This window comes from Eriocheir sinensis, chromosome 60, assembly GCF_024679095.1.
Source record: "Eriocheir sinensis breed Jianghai 21 chromosome 60, ASM2467909v1, whole genome shotgun sequence".
In the NCBI taxonomy this organism is placed as follows: Eukaryota; Metazoa; Arthropoda; class Malacostraca; order Decapoda; family Varunidae; genus Eriocheir; species Eriocheir sinensis.
Window position 1 is genome coordinate 4,878,370 of NC_066568.1, and position 6,600 is coordinate 4,884,969.

The 6,600-nt window shown below is 38.0% G+C and overlaps 1 long non-coding RNA gene across 1 annotated transcript; it reads right to left on the minus strand.

Annotated features, from left to right (window-relative positions):
* Nucleotides 1-486: 486 nt before the first annotated feature.
* LOC126985803 (uncharacterized) lies at nucleotides 487-5,235 on the minus strand. Its single transcript, XR_007739066.1, has 2 exons — nucleotides 3,413-5,235; nucleotides 487-3,242 (listed from the first exon to the last, which is right to left on the minus strand). It is a non-coding gene; the product is annotated as an uncharacterized LOC126985803 (long non-coding RNA).
* Between the last annotated feature and the right edge of the window lie 1,365 nt (nucleotides 5,236-6,600).

Here is a 6,600-nt window from a genome sequence, read left to right on the forward strand (position 1 = left end):
ATTAATTATTTTTGGAGGCTTACAAGATTTACTTTTTTTTATGATTTTATGATTTTCTGTATCACACTCATCTTTTTTTTATTTACATGCTCTAAGTGGTTTTATAATTTACATTTCTCAGTAGAATTTTACGTTTCTCTGAGTGTGTTTTAGAAATTTACAAGGTTGAATTGTCATAGTGTTTGATTTACGTTATTTTATCATTTACATTGTGTGTGTGTGTGTGTGAGAGAGAGAGAGAGAGAGAGAGAGAGAGAGAGAGAGAGAGAGAGAGAGAGAGAGAGAGAGAGAGAGAGACGAAGAAAAATAAATATTGAATACCCGATAATAGAACGAAGATAGAGAAATACTGAATACCCGATTATGAAAAAAGAAAAAATGAGAAAAAGGAATAATACAACGCAGGGAAAAAACGTAATAAAGGGAAGTAAAAACGATAATGGAAAATAACAAAGGGAATAAAGGGAAGGAAAAACAAAACAAACATTAAAATTTACAAGACTCCTTTATTTTATCTCACATTATACTTGTCATGATACACCCCTTTGCTTACTTAGTGGTTCATATAGACAGTTTACTTCACTCCTTTATCTTCTGTCGGTTGTTGTTGATATTGTTGTTGCTATTGTTGTTTTTGGCTAAGAAGTATATTATAAGTTTGTTTACTCAGGTTATGGAAATCATTATAAAGAGCTTTTATTTCATTGGTATCTACAGCAGTTTGTGAAATGATATTATTGTTTTATGTTACTCTTGACTAAAGATAATAATATACAGGCAACGTGTGTGTGTGTGTGTGTGTGTGTGTGTGTGTGTGTGTGTGTGTGTGTGTGTGTGTGTGTGTGATTGACGAATTGACTTAAAGTAGACAGACAGAGTGACAGACAGCGAGACAGACAGACAGATGGGAATTCTTTGCCATCATGTGAGAGAGAGAGAGAGAGAGAGAGAGAGAGAGAGAGAGAGAGAGAGAGAGCAACGTAATATATTCAGAGTTATGGCACCATTGTTTAGACAAGAGAGAGAGAGAGAGAGAGAGAGAGAGAGAGAGAGAGAGAGAGAGAGAGAGAGAGAGAGAGAGAGAGAGAGTACATTAGGTTGTTATGTACAAATATATCACCGAAATTATATACATAGAAACCAAATAAAGTGTGTGTGTGTGTGTGTGTGTGTGTGTGTGTGTGTGTGTGTGTGCGCGTGTGCGTGTACGTTAGAGAGAGACACATCGTTCACTTCACACGCCTAAACAGTGTCGCGAGGCTTGCTAAAGAAAAAAAAACACTAAACAATTAAACAGTAAAACACACACACACGAACAAACATGTATTAGGAACGTGACAAAACTATACAAAAAAAAACACGAAAAGGAAACAAAAAACTGCAAATAATAGAAAAGAACGAATAAAAAACATTAGATAAGATTAGGTAGTAGTAGTAGTAGTAGTAGTAGTAGTAGTAGTAGTCATGGATTTGGATGGTCAGGGCAAGGGGGGGAGGGGGAGTGAAGGGGGTGAAGGGGTGATGGAGGGGACCCATATCCAGAACTTCATATATAAGACTAGACTAACTTCAGTAATCCAAACTCTCCCTTATTTAAAATCCTCTATTATTACCAACTCGAAAAAACAACGGATGTATCTTAACTATTTTTCGCCTTCGTTAAAAATTCCACAACTTTCACTTCTGCTTACTTCGTTTTTGGCAAAGTTGTGAATTTTTTTTTTTTTACAGTAAAGGAGGCTGATTAAGGACGCAAAAAGAGGAGGTAATAGACAGGCCCTCAATGACGCTGCTTCTGCAAATGGTATTCAGTTTGAGTGTTCGCAACAGAGGCTAGAGTCATTTGGAGAGGCGTCTTGATACTCCCCTCCTGAAACTGGGTAATTCTTTACCCCACCGCTGCGATTGGCACGGATTTGGCTTTCAGTGGTAGTCCGGTAATATAATACTCCCAGGTCTTTCTCTGTCTGTGGTGGATAGTGGAGTGTTTCCCATGTGGTATTGGTGTGCTGGATATCCTCTCCCAAGGTGCAGGACTTTACATTTTTCTCCATTGAATTGTAGCAGCCACTTTTTGTTCCATTCCTGAAGCTTGGTGAGGTCTGACTGTAGGAAATCCGCAGTCAAGGGGTTAAGACGTAAGGAGGAGGAAACAGAGATACAGAAAGGCTGCTAATGAGTTTACTATCATAGAAAATTAGTATATTGATTGTAGCCATTAACCCGTGAAACTGGTTCATAAAAAGCTGGTAGGGAACGGCGTCTGGCTAACTGATATTGATGGAACTGATGTGAAGGGAATGGCTTAGGAAGGGAGAGCTTGTGAAATAAGTGACAGAAAGCAGGTGAGAATGGGATCGGACTTGCTATTAATGTTGGGTATCATGTCAAGTAAATGGTTTATGAGGTGAGAGCTTGTAAAATGGGCGATATAACTTATGTAGGGAACGAAATCTGACTGACTGATATTACTGGAACGGACCTCAAGGGACTGGGTTAAGAATGAGTTAGGAAGTTAAACCTTGTAAAATGGATGATAGAATGATCTTAGGAAACGGAATCTTCTCTATTTTTTGCCTCTGAGAAAGCAGTGAAGACAAAAAACGTTATAAAGACCCCGCATAACTACTGCTCCCAAAAGAAAAAAGGGATAGGGAATTTCAAACGATAATTCAGAAACGGTTTTAGAGGCGTCTTGATACCCTGCATTCGACTTATATTGCCCTGACTGGCTGACTTATAGTGGTGGGAAGCATATCAAGAGAATGGCCGAGGAGGTGAGAGCTTGTAAAATATATGATAGACAGCTCAGAGCGAACAGAATCCGGCTAACTTACATTACTGGAACTCGTATCAAATGAATGACTTGCTAACAGAGAAAATTAGTGCGCGGGATATGGCCATTAATCCGTGAAAGTGGACCATAGCAAGCTCTTAGAAAACGGCGTCTGGCTAACTGATACTGATGGAACTGACCTCAAGGGAATGACTCAGGAAGGAATAAAAGGTGATATGGATGACAGAAAACTCGTAGGGAAGGGAATCTGACTTACTAATAGTGTTGGAATGCATGTTAAGAGAATGGGTTAGGAAGAGAGAGCTTGTAAAATATATGATTCAGAGCGCACGGCTATTACTGGAATTGTTGTGAAATGAATGGCCTAAGAAGGAAAGCTTGTAAAATGGGTGATAGAAGGCTTTTAAAGAGCAGAATCTGGGTGATTGTTAGTGTTGGAACTGACCTCAAGGGAATGGCCTAGGAAGTGAGAGCTTGTAAAATATATGATTCAGAGCGCACGGCTATTACTGGAATTGATGTGAAATGAATGGCCTAAGAAGGAAAGCTTGTAAAATGGGTGGTAGAAGGCTTTTAAAGAGCAGAATCTGGGTGATTGTTAGTGTTGGAACTGACCTCAAGGGAATGGCCTAGGAAGTGAGAGCTTGTAAAATATATGATTCAGAGCTGTTCGACTGGCACACTATTATTACTGGAACTGATGTGAAAGGAATGGCCTAAGAAGTAAAAGCTTGTAACGTGGGTGATAGAAAGATTTTAAAGAGCAGAACCTAACCTAACCTAACCTAACCTAACCTAACCTAAACTAACCTAAAGAGCAGAACCTGGGTGACTGTCAGTGTTGGAACTGACCTCAAGGGAATGGCCTAGGTGGTGAGAGCTTGTATAAAATATATGATTGATAGCTCGGCGGCTGATGTAAAAGGAATGGTCAAAGAAGGAAGAGCTTGTAAAACGGGTAATAGAAAGATTTTAAAGAGCAGAACCTAACCTAACCTAACCTAACCTAGCCTAACCTAACCTAACCTAACCTAACCTAACCTAACCTAACCTAACCTAACCTAACCTAACCTAACCTAACCTAACCTAACCTAACCTAACCTAACCTAACCTAACCTAGCCTAACCTAACCTAACCTAACCTAACCTAAAGAACAGAACCTGGGTGACTGTTAGTGTTGGAACTGACCTCAAGGGAATGGCCTAGGAAATGAGAGCTTATAAACTAAATGATGGAAAGGTCGTGTGAATCAGTGTCCAGCTATCTGTTGTAATTGGAACTGATATCAAATGGACGACTTAGGAAAGGAGAGCTTGTAAAGTGTCTGATACATAGCTCGTAGGGACCGGCATCTGGCACATTGATATTACTGAAACTGATCTTAAAATTGATGGCTGGGGAAAGGAGAAATCGAAATAAGGGCGTAGGTGTGAAACTGTTTGGGCGGAAGCATTCTTTGACACCTAATTGTGTGATGGATTGGAAGCATAAGTTTGAGATTAACGATGAATTGAATTAGATTACCGAAACTGTTACTGCAAGGACGTATATTTCAATTACTTTACGATCATTGATATTAATTAATCGACCACAGATGAAAATTAAACCGAAGAATTATTGGTTTATCAGACGCAGTATAAGATAGACAGCTGTTAGTGGTAATTTATGAGGCTGATTGGATCCCTAATGTGTTTTTTTAAGGGGTTCGAATCCTCGGCCACCTGCACTCATCCAGCCTACCCCCCTTGTAGTAGTAGTAGTAGTAGTAGTAGTAGTAGTGGTAGCAGAATAGTCGTGTTTGTAGTATTTGCATTAGTAGTGAAAGTAGAATAAGAATAAAAGGAAGAAGAAAATATAAAGAAAATAGAGATGAGGAGGAAAATAAGAAAAAAGTAGAAGAATAAGAACTAGAAGAATAAGAAGAACGAGAGAATAAAAGAAGTCGTAGTGGTAGTAGTAGTAGTAGTAGTAGTATTGGTAGTAGGAATAATAATAATGAAAATAATAATGATTGAAAAAATAATAAAGCATCAGTAATAATAAAGACAGAAATAATGATCAAAATAATAGTCTTAAGAATAAAAAAAAAAAGTATAGAGTATTTGATTCTCTTTAAGTCGGTTCACATCCTTTTAACATGAGATCAGAAAGCATTAAAATCAACTTGACTTTTTTTTTTTTTTTTTTTTTACAAGTTTTCAGTTGCTCATTTGCTTTCCTTTTCGTACTTAAACTAACAAAAAAAAAACACAATAAAAGATTAGAGAGACGAACGTTACTTATTAAAAAAAAAACATATATACAGTACTTTCCTCTATGGCAACTCTTTATATAAGGGATTAAAAGCTTTCAGTAGAGTAAGTTTGGCCCAAAAAATAAGTGTTTATATAAAGTATCTGTGGTGAGTGCAATTACTTTTACTTTTTATTTTATTTCTAACTGTGTAGCGGGGATGTGGTGGTGGTGGAGGAGGAGGAGGAAGAGGAGGAGGAGGAGGAGGAGAAGAAGGAGGAGGGGGTTGTGGTGTAGTTCCCAGCAGGAGGAAGAAGTAGCATCATTTTTCTCCTTCTTCTCCTCTCCTTCTGCTGTCTGAGTCTTCTTCTTCTCCTCTCCTTCCTTCTTCTGTTCAAAATTCTGTCCTTCTTGTGTTTCCTCCGCCTGTGCCTCTGTCTCTTCCGGTTCTTCCTCCCTTTTTTGCGTTTCTTCTTCCTCCGTCGCTTCGGGGGAGGAGGAGGAGAGGTGGAGGAGGAGGCGTTGGAGGAGGCCGGGGTGGTCGTCGTCACCGTCATCGTCGTTGTGGTCGTCGTAGTCGTCGCTTTCCACGTCCTGTTTATCGTCTTGATTTCGTTGTCGAGATCTGCGGGGGAAAGAAAACGGGACGAAATTAGTGAATGGCTGACAGGAATATTTTAAGGAAGTGATGGTTACTGATTTCGTTTTCTAAATCTGTGGGTAAAGAAAACGGGACGAAATTAGTGAATGATTGACAGGAATTTTAACGTAGTGATGGTTACTGATTTCGTTTTCTAAATCTGTGGGTAAAGAAAACGGGACGAAATTAGTGAGTGATTAACAAGAATTTTAACGAAGTGATGGTTACTTTGTTCGTGTTTGTTGTTGTGGAAGTTAGAGTACAGGAATAAGGTCTGAAATTGATGTCAAGATATGTAAAGGAAAGTAAAATAGTGGAAAACATCTGTGGTAAAATTAGTGAATGATTGACAGGAATTTTAACGAAGTGATGGTTACTTTGTTCGTGTTTGTTGTTGTGGAAGTTAGAGTACAGGAATAAGGTCTGGAATTGATGTCAAGATATGTAAAATAAAGTATAATAGGGGAAAACTTCTGTAGTAAAAATTAATCGGAAAATGAGCTTATGAATGTGGAATACTTAAGGAAAATGGAGGTTCTTTTCAGTGGTCATTGTTTTGGAAGCGAAAATGTTGAAATAGGGTCTTAGTTTAATGTTTCCATACGTAAAAAAATAACAGGGAAAACAGGGGAGGAAAGCTTTTATTGTTTATGAAGGGAAACTCAAGGACAATGGTGGTTTCTTTTAGTGGTTAACGTAGTCGTCATTAGAATATAGCAAAATGGTTAGTTCTGATTTCTAAGTATGTAAAAGTATAACAAGGGTGAAAAATACTGTATATGATGGGAAATTGAAGGAAAATGGTGGTTTTTTTAGTGGTTATTTTTCATGGAAGTAAGAATATAGAAAATAAATATTTGGTTTTGATGTCTTAATCTGTAAAAAATGAGAACAAGTAAAATAGTAAATTGTTCATGTGCGGAAACTTAAG